Source organism: Anser brachyrhynchus, assembly GCF_964034855.1.
Source record: "Anser brachyrhynchus genome assembly, chromosome: 10".
Classification (NCBI taxonomy): domain Eukaryota; kingdom Metazoa; phylum Chordata; class Aves; order Anseriformes; family Anatidae; genus Anser; species Anser brachyrhynchus.
Window position 1 is genome coordinate 6,606,358 of NC_137705.1, and position 14,019 is coordinate 6,620,376.

The following is a 14,019-nucleotide window of genomic DNA, read 5'->3' on the forward strand; positions in this document are numbered from 1 at the left end:
CTTTGTGAAGGTGTTCAGCCTTTGTGTCAGGGTGAAATATATGGAATCCTATACACATGAGAACGCAAATAACTTTTGATCAAAAAGAAAAAATGTGAGACAGGGTGTCTCAGCCTGCTCCCGGGCCAGCCACTTTCAGCGTCCTGCCGTTCAGAACTGCACAGCTGCACACCACCGTTATTCAAATCAAGTTTAACACTTTTCATTCCTTTGGACTCAATCAACCAAATCAAACATTTTGCATGGAAAACTTGATTAAACGTCAATCAGACATGGCAGAGAAGCCTTCAAAATGATCAAAACTGCCTAATCTGCTCTTCTTGCCTTTGCATGCCAAAGTCATCTCAAGTCTTAATAAACCCTAATCAACGCCTACCTTATCTTTACGTGTCAAAACATCCCTCTGAAGCCCTCCTTTGGGCTCTACTGAGGGTCAGACTTTGGGGTCAGACCAGGTCCTTACACGGTGTGTCCTCCAGAGCTAACAGCACATTTGTTCACTTGAAGTCTTCAGAGGCCGGGGAATCTTATTGCCTTAGCGCCCTGCCTGTATTGAGCCTTTTGTCATGGGAGAAGGAGTCACCCCAAAAGGATGCTGAGGGCCAACTGAAATCTTATCTCCCCAGTCTTGCCTTTGGAGAAATGCTTGTGGTTTTTTTTTTTTTTTTAATTGATATCTCACTTAAGATAACTAAAATAATTAAAAGAAGAACAGAAGAAAACTTATGGATTGAGGAGGTGTGGGAGATGTGGACTGTGACTGTCCAGTCCCTCTTCTCTCACTCATATTTTGCTTTCAGCATCTGGATAATTAATAAGTGCTGTTTGACAAAGTGTCTCTTTTAAGATAACTAAGAAAACATGACCTTCTCCAAGACTCTTGCCTTTAGAGCTTGGTAATATGCAATGGATAAATGACTGAGGGGGTCAAGGATTTTTAGCTGAAAGACTTTTTCTCAAAAAAAATAATGCTGACTTGTTGAAAATGTCTCGTTCACTTTGAGGAGACAGGTTTCAATAAGGCTTTTTGTTAACAGTTTGAAATATTTTCAATGTTTAAAATGAAATTGCGTTCCAGATATCCAGCCTGAGTCATCTTTTTCATATTCAGAGGTAAGATAATCATAAAGCAGGAATTATAATAAGGCCAGAGTGGAAATGACACTTTTGAAACTAATCTAAACAGATTCAGGCCAGACTTTGTCTGTATTTTCTTTCCCTTTTCAGTTTACATTTCTTTTGTCCCGAGATAAAACAAAGAAATATTTCCAACTCTTCCAAGTGCAAAAACATTTCCTTGCCCAGTTCTAATTGCTCAGCCGAATTAGTGGTAGACAGATCACAGCTACCTTCAATTAATCAGTTCCATGTCTGCTTTTTTCCATACTCTCTGACCCATAGCTCATTCACAGACTCTGTGCTGTGCTGATTTAATTAGCTGGTTAACTCACGTGGCCTGTGAGTGTTTCCTGCCTGCACAGACCCTGGCTTCAGCTCACAATTTGCATACATCTTCTAGTTCTCACTTAAAATTCACCCCTTCCCAAAACATTTGTGCCTCTGACCTCCCATGCTGGGATATGTGTGGGATGCTGATGTGCTGGAAGTACAAACCCAGCTGGGATAAATTTGCTTAAAAAGCTGAGAGGACTTTCACTGAGATTTTTTGGCATTGCTCACCCAGTTTTAATTGCTTTATAAATTTAATGGAATTAATGGTGGCCACCAGGTGCTGGGCTCGTTGTGGATAAGGGATATAAAGGCAGTGCAGGGTGCCCTAAAGCTCTTCCTTGGGGTGTGAAGAGCCCTAGGCAGAGGATACTATGCAAGTGAAGTTTTAGGCTCTAATGCAGTAAGTTGGCAGCACTGGGGATGTTTCCAGAAGTTGCTGCAGCCCCAGTGAATCTGTGGGGCTTAGTAGGTGCTGTGGTGGTCCTGCATGGCCCTTCCACTTTCACGAGCCAGGAAAATGGTAAGAAATTAACTTATTTCTTTGCCTGCTTCTTTGTTCACAGGGGCCTAGTGACTATAAGAGAATTAGGACTGCTAAGGTTTCTCAGTTGTGCATCAAAAACTGTTTAAACTTAAACTTGTGCATTTTGTTGTTGCATCAGCAGAGGAAAGCTAAGGTTTTGGCTTTACATGAGCAGCTCTGTCAGTCTTTTTAGAGTTAATAAAAAGTTCAGGTTTGGGGTAAATCTGTAACTCTCCAGTTTCTTTGCCAGAAGGAAAAAATAAAAATAAAAATTTGTAAATATACTAAATCATTTTCTTGCTGATTACTGCAGGGATTTTTGCTGCCAGGTAAATCTGCATTTTACAAGGAAGATCACCAGCAGGATAGATGTCTCTGATACGCATCAAGGGCTCTGAAATTGTTCCTCTCAATTGAAGGTGACAAAGAATGTAGGAAAGAATTTAGTCTGCTTTTCTGTCCCTCCCAGAACACCAATTTCTTCCTTCAAATCAACTTGTTGAAGAGCAAGCTATTAAAACTCCTTAAGCTGAGGCTCGGTACCCATTCAGCCAGATTCCCTGTGTGCCTCTGTACCTGCTCACCCAGGAACGTGCTGTGATCTGCTTTTGTATGGGGATGCAGCCAAAACACACAGAGGAGGGGGGATTGCTGGAATTCATAGGAAGAAAAATAGATTAGCAAAATGTCTTGTGTTGGAAAGCTGCCCCCTGAGTCAAGCACCATATCCGTGGTCGGATGAGGTGTAACCCTCCCAGGAGGCTGGTGCTGGGCTGCAGGGCCAAGCCAGGCTCTGCCTCCTGCGCTCTGCTCCCGCTTACTGTGAATAAAACCCCAGCAGCCAACTTCCAAAACTCACTTTGGAGAGCTCCGGCTTTATTTCTAGCTCGTAACCAACGGGGCTGTCACTTGAGAAGCTGTGTTGATACGGATCTGCTCTGAGCAGGCTGCGCAGGCAGCAGCCATGCCAGGGCAGACGCGGGGAGCGAGCAGCCGCGCTGTAACTGTGTCACCGGGAGCGATAAAACCCCACCGAGCAGGGCTCGCAGGCACCTAATGAGAATCAGATGCAGTGCAGGATAGGCCATGGGCGTGCTCTTATCTATATGCACAGGGAATTATGTACATAAACAGCATAATTTGGTTTTACATCTTATTTTTCATCCTCAGCTTCAGGAAGAAATGAGTTTGTTGCTGGCTGTGCATGTAGGAGAGCTCAGTGGTGCACGCAGCGACTGCTCACACATAAATGCACCTTGTTCCCGATGGGATGGCATCTCTGCTCCTGGTGGCTCAGGGCAAACATCATGACATCTCCCAGGCAAAGGGCAGAGCTCGGGCTGGAGGGAGGAGGGAGCCCAGCAGCACCTGGGGTGGGAGAGGAGAGCGTGGGTCCCTCAGCTGCAATGTGCTGCTGTGGGTGACGCTGCCCTCGCTGATATAATGGCCCTCCTTGAGGCTGGTGGACTTCTTTAAGGAGAAAGGTTTGCAGTGCTTGAGAGGGTACAAGAGGCGAGGACCTTAGGGCCTGGTGGCAGGGGGACTTGCTTTCCCCCAGGGTCCCAGACCTGATCAGCGACCCTGTTGCTCCCCACCAGGGAGCTGGCTTCATAAATTCCATCCCTGCTGTGTGCTGCAGAGTAGAGGTGATGTGCTCGGTGCCACCAGCCTGAGCCTGCCAGGAAGGCTTTCTGCCTGGTGTCTGAGATGATACAGAGCAGTCAGTGTTGCGTGGCTGCTTGAAGAAAAGAACAGTGTCTGGGGCAGGTCTACAGCGGTGTAAATGCAGCCATTTCTCACCAGGGAAGTGATGTTCTCAACGATTTGCCCCTCTGATTCCCTCCATCACTCCTAAGGTTTGCTCACGTGGTTTGGTTAGAATTTATTCCCTCAAACAAAGCCGAGCAGGGATGCACCTTCCCAGGTCCGTGGGGAGGTGACCCACAGCTGTGCTACCCAAAGGGGCCTGGGGGAAACCAGCATCCAACAGCATCCAGCCCCTGTGCAGCCAGAGCTGCGGTGCTGAGAGCTGTGCGATCGAGAGATTTGTGTTCATTATCTACCTGCCTGTGGAAACCTTAAAGATCATGATTAAGGGCAAAGAAATTAGGCTCAGGGGATATTTTAATGAACAGAGAAAACTCTACTTTGTCTCACAAGTCACTTCTTACATTAAAACTTCCTGGGTTTATAATTAGAAATTTAACGTTTTGTGAACTGTGGTTCAGATTATGTGGGGAAGAGGGTTTATTGCTGTTATCTTCCCCCCTTTCCTAATCAATGCTCCTCCCCTCGCTGGTTAATGACAGAGCACTTATACCCACCTTGTCTTGCTGAGGAAATTTAGATCTACAGGGCTCTGTGTGTGTGTGTAGGCACATACATATTATGTAATAAAATCTCCATCCAGGCAGTGAGTGAACCAGAACTAATGCAAGTGCTTGGCTGTTGGGAAGCGGAGGAGAGGGCGATGTGAGGGCTGCAGGCACCTGTGTGTCCCCCGAGGATGTCACCTCCTGGGGGCTGCCACCCCCTGCCTGGTGGGAGCCGGTGTGATGGGCAGGGTGGCATGGGGGTCCTGCCTAGGGCAGGGACTGCCTCCCCCAGCTGCTGAGGCACCACGCGGAGCATTTAATAAATAATGTGTTTTAGAGGCAATTATGTAATTATACCTCTGCTGTCCTCCCGAGCTGGGTTCACACCAAGCTCTCATGCAGAGGCAGGATTTGTGTTGCTCTCTGCAAGGCTGATTTTTTTAAAATAGACTCTTTCACTACACGCTTCTTCCTCCTTTTACCCTGAGTCTGGGAGCAACAGAGCTTTTGCTGCTGCCTATGCTTGCATGGACACCTTGGGAGGGCACCCACTTATTATGCTGCCCCTAATAGTGACAGCCGTGTCCCAAACCATGCATGAGCATGGTGTTTGAGCATGCAGGGCTCCCCATTTCAGCGGCAAAAGTGCTCATGGTGTGCCTGAAGGAGCCATCCTCCTTCCCTCAAGCTGTGCTGGTGGGACAGTGCCATCAAAGGAAGTGGCACAGGGAAGGGAGTCAGAAAACTGAGCATCTGTGTGGCTTCAGCCTGGGATAAATCAGTTAAAAAACAATCTGACAGGGTTTTACTGTGGCACTTGGGAGCTAAGGTGACTACCTGGGGGGAAAAGGAGTTCCTTTGCACTGTGTGGTTTTCAAAAGGTGCAAGGCCACAGCTGCAGGGCTAGTGCTTTGAGCAGCTACCAACCTGCCTGGTGCTCGGCTGCAGGAGATGTGTGACCACAGGCGGGTTTCTCAACTCTCAGAGCTGGGTTTCAAGCCCAGGAGCAGACTTGTTGGGGGAAACATTTGGGGAACAGCTGGTATCAGCTATCGCTGCTCCTCCTTGTCCATGGGGATGGATTGCATTGCTGTAGATTACTCGGTTGGCAGCAGTCCCTGTTCACACCCCATGTCTTGCTAAAACTGTGGGCTGGGAGTGGAAGATGTGGAGCATCAGGACTGGCTTTATGCCGCCTGGGAGTTGCCTGTGCAGAGGAACCCTTGGGTACCATTTGGGTGAGCTCTCTGTGAGCCTTTTACTGCCTGAGAAGCTGGTGGTGAGGGATGAGCGAGCCTGGATCTAACCCACTGTGATCTGTATAGTGGAAATCTGGATGCACCCAGAAGGAAGGAAGGGAAATTAGGACAACAGAAGTTACTGGGCTGAAAACTTAATTAACATGTTGCAAAATCTGACCTGTACTTGGGCTCTTTCCCTTTCTTTTCTCCATTGTCACTTTAGGTTTGGTTTGATTGTTGATTTTTAATATTGCTGCTCAGGATAAATTTTGCTCCCATATTAGGAATAAATTAAATCAGCTAAATGTCAAGCTAATGTGTTAATTCTGTTGCAATGCAGTGGAAAATCGTACAACAGAATTCCCCCTGCCATGCACCTTCCTCTGATTCACTCTGTGGCTCAGCTAACAGTTCTGCAGCACTGTAGATCTGGAGTAACTGAATAACAACCAGAAAGTTTTCTCTTTATTGCATCCATCTGCTGCCCTGGGATGAGGAGCAGCTCCTTGTGCTACATCTATATAATAACACATCCGTTGCCGTACGGGGTACTGGCCCCTTCTCCTTGCTTTCTCTGACAAATAAGCAACAGAACGGCAAATAAAGCTGTGGTTGTCTTTGTCAGCTCCAACTCTTTGTGCCGCAGGCTAGATGAAATACCCACACAATCATGGCACCATCCCATATTTATTTAAAAGTATTAAACTATTTATAATGGAGAGGTCATCAGCATGCTGCATTCATTAGTGAGGGCTCCGGGGAAGAGACAGCAGTGAGCAAAAAATACAAACAGGCTCTACACAGAAGAGGGAGCAAAGAAGCATCCTTTTGAAATGTCAGCACTGAGCAGCAATTAAAAGCAGGAAGACTGAAGTATACAGGGTTTCAGGAAGCTGAGCACCACAGCCAGCCCCAGCTGGTGGGAGTCCTGGGGGCTGAAGGATGGAGGATCAGGTCTGTGCTGCTCAGGGAGATGTGCACAGATTTTCCTTGTGAAGGAAGGATGGAATTGCTCCTTGTGTAGGTGACTGGTGGAGGCAGGTCTGCGCACAGCGAGATGCTGAGCACCTCCCCGAAGGCTGCATGCTGGTGAGCACAAGCTCTGTGCCCAGCATGGGCTGGAAAATGGCACGTTGGGGAGAGGCTGCTCTGTGCCAGGTTGCTCAGAAACTGCCAGCTGACCTCGTACAGCACTTCTGGGTGTAACGGGTCAAAGCGAGTGTTAGGGTCTGATGATAAGAGGGGAGTAGAGGGTGTGCTGTCTCCTGGAAAGTGCTTCCAAGCAAACGTCAGTTTGCCCAGTAACAATGTTTGAACTAACTTAAAGCTATTGCAGTGGTTTTATAGCTCTCAGTTCCCTTCATTACATCTCCCGTTGAAATGTGTTCAGAAGAGCTCTTACACCTTGAGCAAGGGCTGGCCGGTCTCTGCTGACTTTGCATGCAGGCAAAAGCTAAATGTGGTACTGAAGCTAACATTAGGATAATGAATTGGAAGAGGTCAGAACAGATGAGGAGATGAATATTTCATCTTTGGCTTGCCATGCCCGTGCAGAAATTAATTTGCATTGGGCAGTTGTGTGGCACTTTTCCTTTTATATTTCTTTTTATCATTCCTTTTTTAAAATAGACATGGATCTCATCCAAAACCCAAAGTGCTCAGATGGGCTTTGGAGCTGTCCTCACATCTTCATACTTGAAGTTTCTCAGGCTGCCTCCCGAATACGTTTTTTAAAGGTTTCTCACTGCAACTTTCTTCTTACCTGCTCACAAAATTTTCATGATTTTAGTGACAATGAAGTTGCTGCCCCTATAAATTGGCCAAACCCTGAGCTGTATTTTCCTTCCTTCTCCTGCTCAGCTGCTTTCCCCTACCTGGTTTCTGCCTTTTTACCCAAACCACTCTTCTTCCCCTCACTGAAACTCCAATAAACATTTCCCAGCTCTTAGGGGTCCCTGCAGACATGGCAGCTGAGGATCGTGCTTTCCATTTTCCATCCCATTGCTGGGCTGAGAGCATTTTATTTTAATGTAGAATTTTGCGGGAATTCCTAGGGGAACTTTTCAAGTCCATATTTCCTTGTGCTGCTGCTGCTGAATCATCTAGGAACTGAAACTTGCCTGGTTGGATAGCAATGTGTTTTTATAAGTTATCGACATGCTGAAATTGGACCTCGTCCAAAGCAAACCTTCTACTCTGCCTTGAGTCTAATCCCCGTCATACTGTGGAGGACGAACACGACTCATCTCCAGCCAGCAGAGCTGTATGTAGGGCCTGGTGACACATACAGGCAATGGAAAACAGGACCATATATGCCAGGAGCAGGTTTATAACTGATGTCATAATAGTGCAAGGACAATTCTCCTGTTTCAGATGTCTACAAGGAGTAGTGGGGAGCAGCAGCTCACAAGGGCAGGCACAAGAGCAGGTTCATGGTTGGTTATCGTCCGATGGGCTGCTTTCTCCCAGTTCTGGTTCTCTGCTGGGCAGTGAACTGTCTGCCATTGTGCAATGCAGTTCTGTTTCCATGGATCCGGATCTTCAAATAAAAGCTCATTTGATACAAGTCAGGAGTGTTAAAACTTAATTCTACTGCAGTAAAAAAAAAAAAGAAATGAGCCTAAGAGTAAAATAGTGCTGAGATGCGGCTCAGATATATGAGAGGTGATCTCCAACCTCCTGGTGCCATATGGATGGACTTTTTGCACAGGGCTTTGCTGAGCAGCCTTGGGGTTGTGGAAAGCCTCTGTGACCTCGTGCTGAGGGCTCAGCATGGGCAGTTGAACCATCCCTGCTGCGTGACAGGGACAGCGTTTGGGTTTGTCCCTGTCGCTGTGGCTGCCTGTGATGGGTCTGGCATGCGGCAGTGGGCCGGGCAAGGTCGTGGACGCCTCAACCTCCACTGGGCTGAGCGGCAAGGTGGGGCTGCCTCCTCTTGGAGCCTGCCAGGGACGCCATTTAGCTTTCACGGCTGGCTGACTGCGCTGGTCCCGCTGCCAGGAAGGGATGGCGTTCAACCAGTCGCTCGGCTTCCTGCTGCTGCCGCCCTAGGCCCTGCGGGCACCTGACAAAACCTGTCCCGTGACTTAGCGGCCTTGTCGCAACGGTGAGCGCCCCAAGGACACCGCAGGCTGGATCTCCGGCTCCCTCCCCTCCTCACAGTTCAGGCCATCACATGTGGAGGAGCTCAGCTCCTGTTCACTGGCCGGGGCTATTTACTGAGTGACCCACGGGCTGGGCGAGCCACAATGGGGCTTTGCGCCATTTCCTCCATCTCTGCTGGTTCAAGCCTCGCAGGGGTGGGAGATTGGGTGAGCTCTGTGAGAGGAGGATGAGACCAGTGGCAGGAGGAGGCCAGATCTCACTATAAGTTGCCCTGAGATAAGATGTACACGTGACAGAGGAAAACCTGTCAGTGTGCTGACTGTGAAACAAGGAAGGAAGCTTGTAAATACCACACCGAGGAGGCCGGCATGTTCTGTGAGGACAGGCTGGCGCTCGTACAAGCCCTCGCGCTCCCGCTTGCTTCTCGCTTTGCTCATCTGCCGCCCAACTGGAATTTATTTGTTAGCACTTCTTCCCGAAGCTCGCTCCCGGCAGAGCCGCCGCCGAGCCGGCTTTCATCTCCGCACCGTGCTGGAGAGAAATGCGGGGCTGGAGCAGGAAGGAGCGCACAGCCAACGCTCCAGGATCTGGCCCAACGTACTTGTGTGATGATGCTAGGAAAATATAAAGCAAACAATGCTGTAGGAATAGCTTAGCCCACATACAATATACGAGAGCTGTTCCCATGATGTTTGCTCAGTCCCTGATTAATTTAGCGCACAGGATGGTCTGGCAGATTATGCAGCGAGACATGCTAATTTGGGCCTGCGGTTCATGTGAAAGAATTACGCCAGTCTGGGAGACAATGCGAGCTAATATTAGGACACTAGGCAGGGAGTCAGGAATCCTCAGCCTGACTGCCACTGACCTGCTCCCAGGCCCCGAGTCCCTCTTTGGAGCTGGTTGGAGAAGAGGAACATCTCCCTTGATGTTCACCAGAGTCGGCCCTGGGAGCCGTTCATCCCAGCCAAGGCTTCTGGCCATTATTGTATATAAATAGCAATGATGATGATCATAATCTTTCCATAGGGGGTAAGGCACTGCAGGGGTAGCGCCTCGCATCCAAGATGCTGCTTTTTTTGGATCAAGCTGGAATGTGAAGTAGATGCTGCTTTAGCTTGAAGATGCTTTTACAGGACCAGCAAAGAGCAAGTAGATCAGGGCCATTTCTGTGAAGATACAACATCAGACACCGCGATGAATTCTTCTGCTTTGCTGCTTCAAAAAGCAAGACAGGGGCTGTATATCTTCCAAATCACTGAATGATATCTTGTGGTGTGTTAATTGGCTCTGCTTCTGAGAACATTTATGTGTGTGCTCAGCCTTACACATGTGGCTTGTCTGATGCCTGTAAATCACTCTCATGAGCAAAGCAAAGCCAGTCCCCAGATGGCTGCAGGATCAGGGCTGTGTTGCTGCCTCGTCTGTTGTGGCTTTTGCCAGAATTACAAGTGTGACCCAGAGAGGGACCTCCCAGCTACCGCACTGCTGAAGGAAGGGTGCGTTGGTGTTGCTCTGGAGGAACTCCTCCCCAAACCCTTGTTGTGTCTTGTCATCATGCCTTTTGATGACAAGACGCAACAACTTTTTTTTTCTTTTAATTGTATTGAGGGCACCTGGACATTTTTTATTTTTTTAAAGAACAAAACCAGTTCTCTGTCATTGAAATCTTTCTCCCAGTCAGAGTTTCTACAGGGAAAAGGGATTTCTACTGTTTGTTCTGTACACGGTATCGCTATTAATATTCTGGGCTTTGACTCTTCACATTTGAGAACAATCCTGCATGGGGGAGGCGGCAGGCAAGGCACTGTACTGCCTCGGTCCTGTGTGCCAGTTAGTTTGGTGAAGTAGAGCCTTTATGTCCAGTTTTATTGTCCAATGAACCCATGAGATGGACACCTTTTAAGTAGCTCCATGTAAGCTGTTTAAACCAGGTTGTGCTACAGGATGGTGTGGATTTTTAGGAGCTTTTTCTTCCTACTCTTTTTTTCCGTGTTTAGGCCATCAGACTTGAACACGGTTGCATTGTAAGGGACCATCAACTCACTCAATACGCATCATCTTCAAAAGGCTCAGATTCTCCCTCTCCTTATAGCAGAAACCTTTCCTAATTTAGCTGTCTCCCACTTGTTTTCAGGATTTTAAGGGGGGGGGAGGGAAACAAGTTTTATGTGTAGAAGATGTACAGAGAAAATAGGTGACAGAATGGGACAGGAAGGTAGTACAGTGTAGGAAGCAGGAGAAAAAACAGGGAATGTTATCTCCTTTAGCCTCAGCAAAGCTGGCAGTGGCGTTTGAGGATGCAAAGTGGTTCACTGCGTATCTGTGGAGGGGAGGAGGAGGAACAAAGGAGAGGATGGGACTTTCAGGGTCTGAAATGAAAGTGGGCAGTGTTGGTGCCTTGGGCGCAGAGGTAAGCCCTTCTTTTTCCAGAAGCAGAAGGGGGGAGGCTTATCAGCTGACACAGATGAGCTAGGATAGCTTATCTTAGCAGGACAAAGCTATTGTCTACTGAAAAGTCCCTCTTAGCTCATGTGGGCCCATTAAAATAGCAAAAGAAAAATTCCCAGAGAAGAATGTGAAGTGGTAAAACTTAATATGTACCAGACTAGGGGCAGGAACTTGCTCCTTCTGCGACGAGATCATAGACAAGAAAGACTAGAAAAGTCAGGATTTTTTTTTTCCATTTTGAAACTATTAGTGGTAAATGCTCCTATGTGTACCAGACCTCCACTCCCACAAAAGCTGCCCAAAATGGATACTGTGGGGAGGTTTCCTTCAGGTTTCTTTTGGAAAGTTGAAACATGTGGCAGGCTCAGCTTCCCTCGCAAAGTAAATCTGATCCTTAATATAACCAACAGGCTGTGCCCTATCCCCTCCGCTCTGGACTTCTCGGGAGCTTTACAAGGCTGGGAACAGACTGACTCGGTCCTTGCCAAAAAGCCGCACCCACGGCAATCACATCCTGGAACGGCAACGGCTTCTGCAGGGAAGATGTGTCTGTAAGAAACTAATAAGCTCCGGAGCACAAATGCTAATGAAAGCTAATGAGATCTGCACTCCTTCAGGTGTAGGATTTCTTTTTAAAATCTTACTTCTTAAGATGACTGCTGGTTTCACCCTCTCTGCGGGACACCCCGAGGCCTGCATCCAGGTGGCTGCTCTGTGCCCTTGCGTTTTGCCCAAAAAGTACGACAACATCCCCAAGACGCTGTAACACCCTGTTGTGTGTTATTTAAGCCGTACAATATGACAGAGCATGTCTTATGGAGCCATTAATTTATGCCGTGGGTGACTTTAACCACCCAAGAAGTATATTAATGGCCCCATAAACTATATCCCAGAGTGTCTTAATACGGTTATGAGATTGATCTTCAGCTTTATATTCCGCTGTGTGAAATTATTGAAATAAATTGTAGAGAAAGGTGACATGGTGGATCCCAGCAAGGGGCGAGCTGCCTTTTTCTTAGGATCCCGTGGTCGCAGAGTTGCTCGGTCTCCTGTTGCAAGTGCCATGGGCTGGAGCTCCAGCCCCCTGCCAGTGGGATGCTGGTGAGGTCCTGTGCAAGGTGCTGCCTTTCAGGACGGAGCGGGCTGGCACAGCTCTATGAAAACCCCGTGGTGTGCTCCTGTTGCCTGTCCTGTGGCTCTAAGCAGATTTGTTCATGTCCTGTGCTTGGGAGGATTTCTACAAGTGTGGATTTGCTCAGCAGCTGGAGTTGGGGCTTTTCTTAAACATTTGCTAGACGACGAATAGCGGAGTCAGCCCCGCTTCTCTGTGCTACCAGTACCTGCTTGTAGAGAAACCTGGACACCATGCAGAAAACTCCTCTCCGGCAGGAGTGTGCTGGGATTGCTGTGAACAGCAATTCCTGTTTGGGAAATGCAGCAAACCGTGACTTTCCTACTGATAGATGCTAGCAGCATGAGTGTACCGACAGGAAACCTCGACGTCAGGAAGGCTAGACCTTGTTTAAAGTCTCTTTTCATCCCAGGATCTACATACTCAGGGTTTTTGAAGCCTCCAGGCCTATGATGTCGAAGAGGGTTTGGGTTTTAGCTGGAAATTAAAAATGAATTCTGCTCTATTAAGTAATCTGTGCCTTTTTTTTATAGCCTTAATCGTTGTGATCTTTTTTAATGCTCTCTGGTGGGACCGTATGGCTCTGAACTCTAATAAACCCACAGAGTTCTCAGTGACTGAATGTGGTGTTTCATCCCAAAACAAGTAAAAACCATGGTTTTTCTCATCAAAACTTAAATGAGAACTTTGACCCACTTTAAAATCCAGGACAGAGCCTAAGATTTCAGAGATGCTTATGAGACCAAGACCGCAGGTCAATGTCCTTTCTGAAAGAACCGTTTTAGCTGCTATTTTGTGTTTGCAGTGAGGCCCAAAGCATGCAAGCCTTCCTCTGAAGGAGGAAGAAGGCATCATCCCAGGTGAAGCTTTGTTAATTAACATTTATAAAGCCCTTGGAGACCCTTGCAAAAAGCAGGGCAGGTTACTGGAATGAGGTTCCTTACTGAATGCAGCTGGCAGAAGATGGAAGGAAGTCAGTCAAACACATCATGCAGGGAGGAAAACTGAAGGGAGAGCCCTAAAATCAAGAGAAACTTCTGGCTAAGCTTTGAGGGTTTGTTAATTACCAGCAAGAACAATTTTGGGAACACGGTGGCCCAGACATGAGCATAGCGTTAGGATTAGGATGGGAACAGATCACACGTGCGTTAGCGTTGTAGTGTTTGTGAGCAAACAGAAAACGGCCCTGAGAAATCTGTTGTATCATAAATTTTTATTACTGAAACCGTTTTTCTAAATGGCGTTTTTCAATTATTTTTCCCCGAGGCAGGAGTGGTGCTGTGAGATCTGGTCAGGGCAGCCACAACGCGTGCGATGGTCATGTGGATCCCAGCTGAATTCCGGCTTCGCGGGGCTGTCGCATCACACCCCACGCAAACGGCGGCAATAAAAATGTCACACCCAGGTCTGGCCGTGAGCAGGAGGGAGTCTGCCTGGGCTGTGACCTCACACGAGTGACACAGCCTTCAGCTGGCAGGCAGCTGAGACATAAACCCTTCCCTTCGGCCACGCTGCTGCCGTTACTCCCTGGAGGATTTAGCCTGATCGCTGATCCAGTTTTTACTGGTCAAGGCAACACAAAAAGCGTGCCCTGATCCTAAAAGTGACAAATTGGGTAGCTGGTTACAAAGCCAGCCAAAGCAGATGTAAGGCTGCTGCGAGCTAGAGGATCAGCACAGCTTTAAGCGTGAAAAGCAGTAAAGCCCCGAGTGGGAAGAAACCTTCCAGAGAGCTGGAAGGAGCCAGGAGCCGGGCACGGCACAGAACTGGGGTTTCAGGAGTCCCATCCTGCATTTCCCT

General features: G+C 47.9%; 1 long non-coding RNA gene across 1 annotated transcript; it reads left to right on the forward strand.

The window, feature by feature from the left end:
- The first annotated feature begins 1,761 nt into the window (after window positions 1–1,761).
- LOC308200380 lies at window positions 1,762–13,462 on the forward strand. Its single transcript, XR_013955580.1, has 3 exons — window positions 1,762–1,972; window positions 2,289–2,394; window positions 11,498–13,462. It is a non-coding gene; the product is annotated as an uncharacterized lncRNA (long non-coding RNA).
- Window positions 13,463–14,019: the final 557 nt, after the last annotated feature.